Genomic DNA, 14,248 nt, shown 5'->3' on the forward strand with positions numbered 1-14,248 from the left:
TGCTTAAGTAACTAAATGTCATACAATAAAGTTGAGTTTGTTAACTAGAACTAATCAGATTCATGCAATTAAATGTCTATTTTCAATTTCTCATGAATTTAAGAGTATATAAATTTTTCGTATAAAGTTATAATTCGTAAAATTATAATTGATCTAAAAAAGCTATAAAAGTTATATTTAAGGTCAATTTGATACTGACTCTCTCAGTATATTAGATGAGTTTCTTTAATCATTACAGAAATCACTAGAAATTTTTTTTGAAAATTTATATATTGAAAACGACTTAATTTGTTTTTAAATTTTTAGACATTTCATCTTTATTCATATAAATTTGTGTTTTAATTATGTATTTTATTGTGTTTTATTTTGAAGAGGTGTTCAAGACAGCGCTTCAAAACAGGATGCACTTTAAGTATTCTATATACGTATAGATTGGTGATTTATTCTCCTTATTCTAGAGAACCTAAATAAGACTTCATTCTTTTTCAAAACTCTTTGATCTTATTTTTATTTCAATATTCCTTAAACAACTAGTACTTTTTAAAAATTAAATCAATTTTATTTTTCAATTTATATAAACTGGTGATTTTATCATTGAGCGAAAAAGTATGGTGTAAACTATCAGAATATAGTACAAATTTACCGCGTTCATGATTCTATTGAAACGAAAAAAATCTCGGTAATTTAAAGCTTTGCGTTTGGTAAAATTAAGAATAAAATATGCTTTTATAATCTGAGATAAAATTTGGTAATTGTGGCAATTTTATCATAATACCTTAAAGTATACCCTCTAATTTTGGGCTTTAATTTAACAACTACTGACCTGTAAAACGTAATTTAACCCTTTGACTGTCAGGGAAATGAGCAGTTTTCGTTTCATTAATTCGCACAGTATTACGTGCAAACAGTAGTCGAAAGTGGCATCTGTTTTCCACCTCCGTTCTTCCGAAAATGTCACTCTTCTCTGGCGATGCCAACTGCTCCGTCTTCTGGAATTGTTATAATAAAGTGGTAGCAAATTATGTAGTAAATTTCGTTGGAGAAGGACAGTTATACGCCTACTTTTTAATAGAGTAACCAGTAGATTGTTGCTTTAACGGTGCATTTTATATGTTACTTATAGTTTTTGATATTTAGTGGTGAAAAAATTACTTAAAAGGAGAAATGCTAAACTGAAAGTAACTTGACTTTCGCCAACACTAGGAAATACTATTTTACAAAGCGGGGCAAGTTGGCATCTCTGGATGCGGTAGATAGCTCGCCTCGCGTGTTTTAAAAATTTCTTAAAGTATTCGTAGTACATATGAATAACAGTTTTCACCTACTTTTCGTTTTTAACATAGTCAATGCAGAATAATAATGGCGAACGAGCTCAGTTCGTCAGCGCGCATTGGGGAAAAATTTCACTACGCGAGTTGTGCTCGTTACTAACCATTACGGTCAAAATCTTGCTCCCGGGCGGAACTCGCTTGCGCGCATTATGAGGCACGATTCGATTGCGAGCTGAACTTGTTCATAAGCGTCAAAGGGTTAAATTTCTCTGCGTCAATTTCATAAGCGTCGAAGGGTCTGTGAAACAATATACCCGTTTTAATCAAATTCATGCTTCTAGATTCTAGAAGTTTAAGCTTCATTGAGACAGGTAATTAATACCTATGTTATAAAAGGATTCATGTACATTATAAAATAATTAATTAATGTTTTAAAATTACTTTTTAATAATAGTATTTTAAGATGATTTGTTGATATTCTGTAATGAAAATGAATTCATTTCTATTTTCTATTATATTTTTAAAATGTCATAAACCTTTAAAAATACACTGTTTATTCTCCCCCCATTTTATTCGCATATTACAATGCTGATTTGTTAATGCAATAAACTAATTATTTTTTCCCTCTTTCTTTTACAAAAAAATTATAAAGCATATTTAAAAGAAAGTAAGATACAAAAAAGTTTGAAGATTTTAATTTGAAGATATTGTCTAAACTCTAGTTCAAATGTAATTAATGTTGATCTCATAGAGTTTGCTAATTCAAATAAATAAATGAAATGAAAAGTCATATTTTTTTTAAAAATTACACATTAAACAAAAAGTTCGTTATTATAAAATCCAATTAAATTGCAGCAACTTTTCATCAAATACAAATGTTTTAAAAATCAATTTATTTCATTTAAAAGGAAAGGGCGGTTTAGAGTTCTTATTTTAAGAATTCTCCATAATATTTTTCTTGTCTCTTATAGAAAGACTGTAGGCTGATCTAATATGCCAAATAAAAGGTTCTTGCCTCACACCAGAAAGAGGTTTGATCTATTATTTTACGGCATTTTCCCGACTTCTTTTTAAGTTCGTTTCCCAAGGCACTTTTCTCCCAGATTTTATCGATAAAAAGTTCCTCAATATTTTGACTTATAAATAACAAAATTCTTCGAAGAAAAAAAAAACTTTTCAAGCCTTTTTGCACATTAATTTTTTTTCTCTTTTTCTTTAAGCCCCCACAGCACAAATGATTCAAGAAATAAAGAAAAATAATAAATTTGCAACTTTTGCAATGTACAAAAAAATTTCAAAAGTTCTTAGAAACATTTTCATCAATTTCTTAAAATGCTTCTACTTTTCCTTAACTATTATTTAAATATTTCTGAAATATCTAAAACACATCGCACTGTCCATTAGCAAACAAAAACTATATAAAAAATTCATTTCTGTGTGAAAATATTTTGCTCAAACATTAATTAATAATCTTAAAAGTAATAATAATTTAATCATAATTTTCAAAAATATTAACGTGTTATTTTAGAGTAATCTTAAATAAGCAATTTCCAACCAAAATAAAATATTTCGAAAAGAAGCTCCCCAAAACAAGTACAAATTATATTGAATGTTACAGTAGTTATGGATATCATCAATGGTGTATAATCATGATAACACCATAGAAATAGTTTTGAGTGATCATAAAATTTATTACATGTTTTTAGAAAATTGAAAATGTTTCGTAAACATAAGCGGAACTTTTCTTGCTGAGACTTTTTTTTCTCTTTGCTAATTATAAATATTTGTCTAATTAATATTCATGAAAACAAAAACTTCGTTTCTTATTTTAATCTATAGGGCCTAACATTCAACCAACCAGAATCGGAGTCAAGCAAACCTTTGCGACTCCTTCAAAATTTTCTTCGGTTCCAACTCATTGACTCTGACTCCAAATCTAAATAACAACCTTGATGGTAAATAGAATCTGAAGAATTACTGAGAGAATAACATGAGAGTAAGTTACGAAGCAATATATTATGTTTTTTTCTGTTATTACATTGCCTTATTTAAATTAATCAATCCAAGAAACTGAAGTGGTAAAGTATTATTTGTTTAAAAATTTAATTCACGTCAAACATACACAAATTGGAAATAACAGTCGGCATGTTTCAAGTGCTCACAGAAAAAGCGCTTTTTAATGCCATTTTTTGGCTTGTTCTCAAAATTAAATTTAAGTTTCTTGAAGATCTTATTAGTTTTGATAATCACTGGGGCATTTACCACAATCCTTTTCAGTGCGACCTTAGCTACATCGGACAAACTAGATGTGCTCTAAGATTTAGACTTAAGGAACACGATATATAAGTCCGTTAGCAAGAATGCGAGAAATCATCAATTGATGCACATTGTTGGAATCTTGGACATAATTTCAATTTCGACAATGCCAAAATTATTTCCACCCCAGTCTCATCAGCTCATCTTGATACTCTGGAATCTAGTTTCATTTTATTGAATACTGATACCCGTGTTAACGACACCACCTCTCCATAGCGCTTGGTAATGCATCTAACCCTGATTTACCCCTTTCGACCAATGAGGTTTTTCTCTTTCTTTTTTTCTCTTTTTGGTTACTGTGCTTTTTTTCCAATTTTGTTTCCTCACTTCCATTTTTCTTTGGCAAATTTACGTTTTTATTTCAAATCACTTTTTTTCCCTTCTCATTAACGTCTAGCAAGTCTTGAAAATGTGAGCCTATTTTTGATCACTTGAAACATGTCGACTGTTATTTCAAATTGGTATGTGTTTAAAGCGAATGAAGTTTTTAATCAAGTAATTTTTCCTTATTGTGTATGCGATCGTTTGTGCTAAAAATTTTCCCCGTCTCTCGCATAAGCTAATCGAGTGAATATGAATGCTACCGCTAAAATGTAGAAATCATTTATTCTACTGATTATCTAGCTAATGTGAGGATGAACTAGAATGACCCATTAAAGTGCAGAAAACTGAGTTCAAAATTATTTTATTAGACTATCTGCACATTACTCTACTGACCCCTCGGTAAAGCGAAAAGATATTTGCTGCAACAACAGTAACACGGCTCTGCACACTTAAATTTAAATTGTTATTAATTTATTTTTTGCATTCTAAAAAACGAAGTTACTACTGTCAAACAATAGGCACATTAGTTGATAGAATCAAACATCAGTCAATTCAAAAAATATAATACAAAGAATCAAATGGCTTAAAATGATATAATAATAACGCTGAGCAAAAAAAGTATGGTCAAAACTACCAGAATAGGGTAAATTTTACCATGTTTCTGGCTCTATGTAAACACCAAAAAGCTGGATAAATTTTACTGAAGCGCTTTGGTAATGATTTTAGGAAAATAAAATATAATATATGATTTTATAACAAGTGTTAAAATGTGGTAAATGTGGTAAAATTAGGTAATTTTATCATAATACCACGGAGTATGGCCTCAAAACAATTTATTCGATTCAATTTACTCTTAAGTTTTGTATTTTTACCAAATGTGTTGTAATAAGAACAATAAATTTGAGAATTAACAGTAAACCGCTATTATATAAACGGAAAAATTACCAAATGAATGGTTTAAATACCGTGTATTTTGGTTTTATTAATCAGAATTATCACTTTGTAAGCCGAATTGTTATTATCATAACAGTACGGTAATGTTAGCAGAATTTTTTTCTCCTTATGAGAAATATCTGAATCCAATATCTAAAGAATCGAATCAATCAATACAATCATGCACTCAACAAATTAGTTTAAAGAATGAATAGCAGAAACAAACTTTTAAACTTACAGAAACCGTTATAACTATTACGGTTACGGAGACCGTTAATATGCACATTAGTTAGATAAAATGCGGAAAAAAAACTTGATTCTGCACTGTAACGGATTATTCTACATAATCAGCAGATAAGCTAGGTAATAAGTATAAACTGCTTTGAGTTTAAGTGATAACATGGACACCGATTCCTTTTTCGTCGAGATACCAATTGATGTTTTATAAAAAAAAAAAATTTATTTCATTGATTAAAATATATTTTATGAAACTTAACTAATAAACTTTTATTTATAAATTTAAGGTACTATAGTAGCTATAAACTATTTTAGTACCTGTAAGCTATAATTGTAGATAAAAACTATTATAATAGCTAATTAAGTCATTATAGTAGCTAATTAAGCTATTATAGTATCTATGTAAGCTAATATAGTAGCTATTAATTGCTACTATGTTAGATATAGTACATTTTGACTAAGGTTTAAAAAATTCTGCTTAATAAAATAAAACTAAATATTACAACTTAATAAAGAATCCATGAAAAAAGAACACGACGCACAGCTTATGATGTGTTGAGACTTGTTTTTAAAAATCTCATGAATTATATTTTATGAAACTTAACTAATAAATTTTTATTTGTAAATTTAAGGTACTATAGTAGCTATAAGCTACTATAGTACCTGTAAGCTATAATAGTAGATAAAAGCTATTATAGTAGCTAATTAAGTCATTACAGTAGCTAATTAAGCTATTGTAGTAGCTAATTAAGCTATTATAGTAGCTAATTAAGCTCTATTATAGCAGCTAATCAAGCTATTATAATAGCTAATTAAGCTAATATAGTAGCTATTAATTGCTATTCTGTTAAATATTGTACATTTTGAGTAAGTTTTAAAAAATGCTACTTAATAAAATGAAACTAAATATTTCAACTTAATAAAAAAATCTATGAAAAAAGAGCACGACGCACAGCTTAGGATGTGTTGCAACTTGTTTTTAAAAATCTCATGAAAAGTAAGCTTTTCATTTTAGATATATACGAATAAAAAAAAGTTGTTATTTACAATTTCTGTCGCAGTTTATAACGTTTACAAAATTTATTTTATAAATAAAAAGAAATAACCATCATTTAGTTTCTACTTAGTCCGCCCACAATGAATAGGGGTAAACATACTTTTATATTACCCAATGAATTTCTTTTCTTAACTGAATATTAATCCTAAAAATGTTTTAATATATTTAAATACTAAAATAAATGGCCCGATAAAGTATTAGCGAAAAGTATTGAACTGAATTTTCAGTGAAATTTAAAAATTAATAAAGCATTCCCTCAACAGCCCATCGTAGGCCTGGTGGCAATTGAGGATAAGACTCCACAATTTTGTTATTAACGGCATGATTGGGGCAATGTGATCTTTTATGTCACGAACAATCTGCTAGTCGACGATCTGACGCTGGATGGCCTTCCAGTCGTCAATGAGGTTTGAACCCTAGTCCTCAATGACAGTTCAGTTCACTTTTAACACTGAGTCATAACGGCTCCAGTGAAACTAATACCGATATTTTTGTGGTTTTCAGAAGATTTCGTTTGATATTTTTCCGTTTTTTTTTTTACAATTTCAAATCTAGAGAAAAAATATAAAATAACTCTATTTATAATTTTCCACTGCAAGTACTATGTGTTAAATTTTAGAATTTTTTTTATAATTCGAAATTTCTGGGTTTTCGTTTTCTTCTTTGTATTTTTGAGACTTTCTTTCTTAAATAGAAAGAAAATCATTTGTTGAACTAACTTACAATGTCGTACCGTACATATACAAGTATACAAGGATATATAAGTTCATATTAAAATCACTATAAAAAAAATTTTAGTGCATAAATGCCACCATTTTTGGTGTTGAGTTTAACTATTAACTCACGTTTTCACTACAACACCATTTTTCATACTCCTTTAACTTCATTTTTTATTTCCTTTTTTTAACTGTTATAGTTTTTTTTTTCAATGGCAGGCACTGAATTTGAATCTTTGCCTATACTACGCCAGAATTGTTGCTCATTTCGCGTTACCCAGTGGGCACCTGTGAACCAAAGTCACGGAGGCGAGCAACATTGCCCACGCCACACTGCCACAACCCGTTTATAGGGGGGGGGGGGGCACATTCACACATCATACACACACACAACAGAGGACAGCACAGAGAGAGATAGAAACATCCATGCCCAGAGCGGGATTCCCATTATCAAGTTTCTATTATGCATGCTTTCTTACTATTTTCAAACTAGAGTCCCTTTATCTAACGTAGTTGGAGAGTTACGATGTACGCGTAGCAGTTTGTGATTGGCTGATAGCCGAAATTTACCGAAATGAAAGGAAAGAAAAATTAACTCGTAGATCTGATATTTCCTGGAAAGGTTGACAACGTATCTTTAGTCTATCTAAAAATATAAATATATATATCTAGGTATCTAAAAGTTATAAATATATATGCATCAGGTTTCTTTTTCTCATAACTATTCAAAGAAAGGAAAAACGGCGTTAAATAACGATGTAATTTGTGAAAGAATTAGCTTTAAAAAGCTAGCATAGCAACACTTGGCATTGTTATCAAGTTATTTATGAATAAACAGTTGATCTTTGATAAATTGTTAGTTTTGAGAAAAGGATTTTTTCTACGAAAAGTTTTACAAACTAACTCTGAAATACTTTTTTTTATATTTAAAGGGTTGAATCAGTTCATCAGTAATTTGACGTTAATTACTTTGGCGTAGTTCTGAAAGTATTTTGGCTGTTAAAATTTGAAATGAACAGTTAACTTATTTTCACGAGAAGTATGAAATCAAGGTACTAGACAAATTTGACATTAATTTGGTTATTGATCCCACGGTTTATCTCTTTTGACCAATTCGCTTTATGTAATTTCTCTGACAACATTAGATAAAGGGACTCTATTCCAAATTGTGAGAATAGTAATTTCTAATAATACTTTTATATTTTCGTTTTATTTCATATCTTTTCAAATTTTTACCCTTATCTATTATAATAAATTTCGCACAAGAAAAAAAATTCGGGAAAAAAATTTCCCATCGGTCTCAGCCTCGAATTTAAAGTTCTAGGTTTGGGTTCGAAAAATATAATTTCGAAAACATCTGAGTATTATTTTTGTCTTAAAATTAAGACTGACAGATATTATACTAATTAAAATAACAATTTGTAATTTTATTCTAAAAAAAAAAACAGGCGTTTTTTGGAGTGATCATTTATCAAGTAATTGGTTTGGCGTTAATCATTACGCTACAATGAATCTACATCTTAGCGTAATGACATGAGAGTCATTAAGTCAGGGAAAGTCCATTATTTATTTATTTTTACCTTACTAATGAGAGTTGGATGAACGGCAGCAAAGAAATCTCTTTATCGCGTAAAAAAGGAAAACGTGTATTGTCTATTGCTTACGTTAAACCTTCGGGAGTAAATACGAAACGCTAACACAAATATTTAAGACAATTATGAAAATATTACAGCCTGGGGAGATTTTGTTGTATTCGATAGCTCTTGCTATTTCTTTTTTGCAATGTGCTTTTAAGTTATTCTTACACTGCCAGAAATTTTGCAGATGAAATGGTAAAATAACGATTTATTTAGTTGTTATTTTACCATACTCTAACAAAACAGCCAAATAACTATTCATAAGATGGTAATCAAACTGTTAACTGTGGGAGAAACTGTTTATTAACTGTTTTCATCTAATACGGTTAAACAACCAGAATTTTATCTCACTAACTAGGCCCACCTAATGAAACCACTTTGTTCAGTGTAACGAGATACATATTATAGCCGAGTGGGCTAATCTGTCAATCTCGTGACCGAAAGAACGGGGGTTCGTGTCTCAGAGTTGACACCATGATATTTCCTCCATTCCCTTCAATACATGAAGAGTTTCTAGTGCCCTGCACTCCCAATTTGAGACACTGGACTCTTATAATACGACACTCTCATTCACGAATTGATGTCAGCACCATAAAGTTGCTTAGCATAAAAAGTCTTCTATTTTTATGCTAGTTGTAAATAGTTATAAAACCGTATGGTTTATTATTCATGTTTTTTTTAGCCATACTAGTTGTAAATGGTTTCGAAACTGTAATGATAAGAAAATGTTCTTTACCGTAAACTTTACGGTTAATTGGATGGACAGACTGCTGCTGGTTATTTTATCGTAATTTTAGAATAAAAATTCTAACAGTGCATTAGATACAGATATTTGAAGGAGAAGAGAAAGAAACGTATAAAATACAAAGAACCACACTGAAATTACTTTACAAGCTATTAATTAATTTACGCTATCGTTTTGTCATTTTCCGTTAGATTTTTTTGCTGTTGTTTAATGGCATGCTTAATGTTTTTTGTTGTACATTTAACAATGTAGTAAATATATCATTTTTTTGTACTTTTGAGTTTTGAATAACGAAATAAATACTAGTTGACTAGAAAAACTGTAAATACATTGTTAACCTTTTTTTGACAAAATGATTTAAAAGTATTTAGCAAAACAACTTTAATATGAGTCTGCAAGAAAAAGTAATCTATAAAATATATTCTAATATAATACTTTTACATTCTATATTGTTATACAAATATAACTTATAAAAATGGAGTTATATAGTCTCGACTAATTTTCCAGGTATTATGTTCATTTAAGTTTATCTTAAAATGTGTTGCAAGAATTTCGTATAAAATTTGTAAGGAAAGCAGAGAAATAGTCGGTTGTTTATTTGGATTTGTCAGTATTATTAAAAAAACCACTGAATTTCATCTGCTTTCTTTAAAATTTTTATAAAAATAAGTCTTATAAACTCGATATATTTTAAATTATTTTATTTCAAACTTTCTTGTATTAGAATTCATTGAGAGTTTGAAAAAAAAAATTTCTCCTCCCCCCCCCAAAAAGAAAAACACGTTTTAAAAGTACAACTATAAATAAAATAAACACGTAGCTCCAAACAACTTTAGAAATACTGATTCTGTGACGTAGCACCAATCCGCATGAAATTCACGTTGCTGACTGAACTTGTGAAGAATAGTAAAACATTATAGAGCAGGCGATAAAATCTTAAACGAAATCGTTCACAGTTTTATTCACAACAATGACTAACGTTAAACTAATGCGAAAAAATACCTTAACATTTCTCTCGAAAGGAATAATTAAAAAATTTTAAACGATTTTTCGTACCGGGGCTAGAATTTGCTCCTCGTAGTCGATGTCCAAATTTCCGAACCCTAGCTCCAACGGTTCTGGAATTCTAACAGATTTAAAATAACGTTCCGCGAGAGTCAAAATACTGTGTAAACAAAACCGAAGAGTTGGTAAAAATACTAATAACGGGTTCGCATATAATATTTAATAAGCAATCTAAAACAGTACTATACAGAACGCATAAGAATTATCTGTTTAACTTCAACACTCATTTACACCAAAAATATATGACACATAGATAAATTTCTCCGTCTGTACAATTCGCAATACAAAACACAGTTTACCTGAAAATTTTTCAATTAGTAATTACATTTCCGTATACTAAGATAAAATCTTCATGGCTTAAGTGCCAATAAATATACTCCTAATTTGCTAATTAATCTATGCATACAATATTTTAAATTATAAAATAATACGAAATTGTGCTTTTTCTAAATGCATTTTTTTCAATTATTAATTATTAAATATTTTCAATTATTAATTATTAAATATTTTCAATTATTAATTATTAAATATTTTCAATTATTAATTATTAAATATTTTCAATTATTAAATATTTTCAATTATTAAGAATTTTCAATTATTAATTATTACATATTTTCAATTATTAATTATTAAATATTTTCAATTATTAATTATTAAATATTTTCAATTATTAATTATTAAATATTTTCAATTATTAAATATTTTCAATTATTAATCATTAAATATTTTCAATTATAAAGAATTTTCAATTATTAATTATTAAATATTTTCAATCATTAATTATTAAATATTTTCAATTATTAAATATTAATTATTTAGTTATTAATTATTTAGTTATTAATTATTTTTTTCAACAGATTAGGTTCTTTGGCTCTCAAAATAAACCAGATAGTCGTTATCAGGAAAATATAATTCCAATATTTTGGCAAGAAAGCTGTCGAAAGTTTGGGCTCTTTAATGGTAATTTGCTTTAATTTAATTTAATTTAATTCATGCCAATTTGTTTTAATTAATGTTTTAATTTTTGTGTATTTGACTGACTACATCTTTAAAATTTTTTAGGCGAATCAAAGAATTTTGGAACACAATAAGAATAAGGGAACTCTTTCGTGAGAGTTGTATAGTTTATAAAAATAAAAATTAAGAAATTCGAATTGGTTTTTTTTTTTTTCTTGAATTTTTATTGCTTAGAAACAATTTACCGACTTCATTTAAATTTCGTATCATCTCCATTTAGAAATTCGCAGTTAAAAATAGTTTCAAAATTTGTATTCCCTATGATTACAAATATTTCCCTCCATTATTAATTTGAACACAAAAATACTCACTGTTTACATGGTGATATGATCGAATAAAAATATTTTATAATTGTGTGCAAGTTTTTTTTTAATTCACTTAAATGATTTCAGAGGTATGGTGCAATATGTGAAAAGTTCAGTTAGTTTAATGGGGATCCAACCACTATCAGATCTCCTGACTAAACTATTAATCAAGAATCCGAACTCCGCGGGGGAAAAGGGTATTTAGAGAAAATAAAACATTGAATCTGATTTCGTAAAAATTGTCTGCATTAATCGATTAGCATATTCAAGGTTCGCCTCTTAAATCTTTTAGATTACATTTTAATACGAGAAAATCTGATTTTTAAATCAAAAGTAATTAAAGTTTTTAGTTTTTCATGATACACACTGTACATATGTACAAGCTTGCTTATTGAAAAAGCATTTGTATTCGTTGAAGCACTTAATAGAAAATTAAAAGAGTTTTTAAAACTGTTCAAAAATAATTCTTCTCAAGGAATCAATTTAAAAAGTTTTTAGTGGAACGGGGCAAAAAAATACTTTGTTTTAATAGGCTTACACTTTTAATTTGCGTATTTAATTTATTAATTGTCACTAAAAATTAATATCATTGTGTAAAGGTTAGAATAACTATTTAGAGAGAAAAAGAAGTAAAATTCTTCTTAATTAACGCTAATCAAAATTAGTCAGTTCTTTAAAAATTAAGAAATTTATAAGCAGTCTTTTCAATGTCAGCTGACTTTCACTAAACAGTATGACATTTTTTAGTTTTAAAAATTACAGCTATTATGCTTCAGTGTTTTATATTTGTTGATTAAAGATAGAATTATTATTTATATTTACGCAGTTTTACATTGCTCTTGATTGAATACATGAAGAAAATCTTTTCTTCGATTCAATTTTACTCTTACAAATTCTTTCTATAACTTAAGTTGAGTGTATTTTATAATTTTTATAATTAAAGGTTTAAATAGTACAAGGAGAAAAAAATTTTGGTAAAATTACCGCACTGTATAGCAATAACATTTCTAGAAAGAAAAAAAAGAACCTTAGCTTTGGTAATAAAAATCATAACGGTAATTAAAACATTTATTTGCCGATTTTTCCGGTCAGATGGTTTACCAGAAATTCTAATTTTCACAATTATAGTTATTATGACACATTTGGTAAAAAAGTACAAAACTGAAAGGTAAATTTAACAGAATAAATTGTTTTTCTGACAAGTTCCAAGATATTGCGTAAAAATTGCCATATTTATCAAATTTTATCCCAAATTATGAAACCGTATTTTATTACTAGTTTTATCTTAATCATTATCAAAGTACTTCGGTAAAAATTATCGAGCTATTTAGCTTTCCCATAGAGTCAAAAACACGCTAAATCTTACCGTATTTTGATAGTTGTGGCCATACTTTTTTTTCTTAGTGTATAAGTAACATATTGTCTATAACACTTTTTTAACAATTATAAGAAGGAATAAATTGTAAGTAAAAAAATCGTGAAACAAAAAAGAAACTTTTTCGAAAAAAACCAATTAATTTTATTTAAATATATTAGTGCCAATACTAAGAAAGGTAACAAATAGCACTTAATAAATTTTTAAACTATTATGATCTATCGTATTTTGTTAGAGCACACAATTGATGGAAAATTAATTTGGGAGATATTTTATAAAAATTACTTATTGACGTACATTAGAAAATGCACGTTAATAATTTAAAAAATATGCAAGTCGTACTCAATGATTTTTAATAAAGGTAAATGCAAAAAAAATTTATTTTATTAGCAAAAATATATTAAAAAAATATTTTATATAAATAATTATTTGCAAGTTCAACATACGTATAGGTCATGTAGCTCAGAGTTATTTATTTAATTAATAAATATTTATCTGAACTCAATACAAGGAAAGCAACTTACTTTTCTTAATTCTTAATGCGAGGAAGAATTATTAAAATTACTATATTAATGATTAATATTTATTGCTCAGTTAATATTATAAGTAAACTTCATATAAGATAAGAAATTGCTTTTTAAAGACACAAATTTTTATGAATTTCATATCCTCAAATTATTAGAATTGTGATAACTTCAGTAAAAAGCAAAAGATTAGTGGTGCTTTGGATAATCTAACGTAAATTTGAAAGTCACTGTAAGAGTTACATTTTAAAAAAAATTAAAACATACAACCAAATATCTCTAAATACCATTTTATTCTGTAAACGCTTCATAAGTTTATACACTTTATGTATTAGAGTTATTTTTGAACATGTGTTTTAAATTTAATTACTACAAGAAATTAGATATGACAGAAACGCGGGGTATTATGAGGAATTTCTTGAAAAATGTTTATATACTTTGTCCGCATCTTTTATTTGCACGGGTAAAAAGACATTCCCACAACAGTCAGTTGCCAACAAGGCGGTCATGAAGGTCAAAGTTCCACAATTTCGGGATCAAAGACATGATAGGGTTAATGTGGTTGGCATCGCGCACAGGTCACCTTTATATCTGAGACAAACTGGTATCTATAGACCTGAAAGAGGGTAAATAGTCGCTTCCTGGAATAAAACCTCAATCTTACGCAAACAAATATCTCAGTGCCTTCAATATTATGCAATTGCCATTCATTTGCGAAAGCGATAA

The 14,248-nt window shown here is 28.1% G+C and overlaps 1 protein-coding gene across 1 annotated transcript in view; it reads left to right on the forward strand.

The window, feature by feature from the left end:
* The first annotated feature begins 3,242 nt into the window (after positions 1-3,242).
* Positions 3,243-14,248, forward strand: part of LOC107450391 (uncharacterized) — a 71,635-nt gene continuing 60,629 nt past the window's right edge. Inside the window, exon 1 of the mRNA XM_087159815.1 lies at positions 3,243-3,267. The gene's annotated coding sequence lies outside the window, so the exon portion shown is untranslated. The remainder of the gene's footprint in view (positions 3,268-14,248) is intronic.

This window comes from Parasteatoda tepidariorum, chromosome 1 (genome assembly GCF_982258835.1).
Source record: "Parasteatoda tepidariorum strain Cologne lab strain chromosome 1, Ptep-v5.0, whole genome shotgun sequence".
NCBI lineage: Eukaryota > Metazoa > Arthropoda > Arachnida > Araneae > Theridiidae > Parasteatoda > Parasteatoda tepidariorum.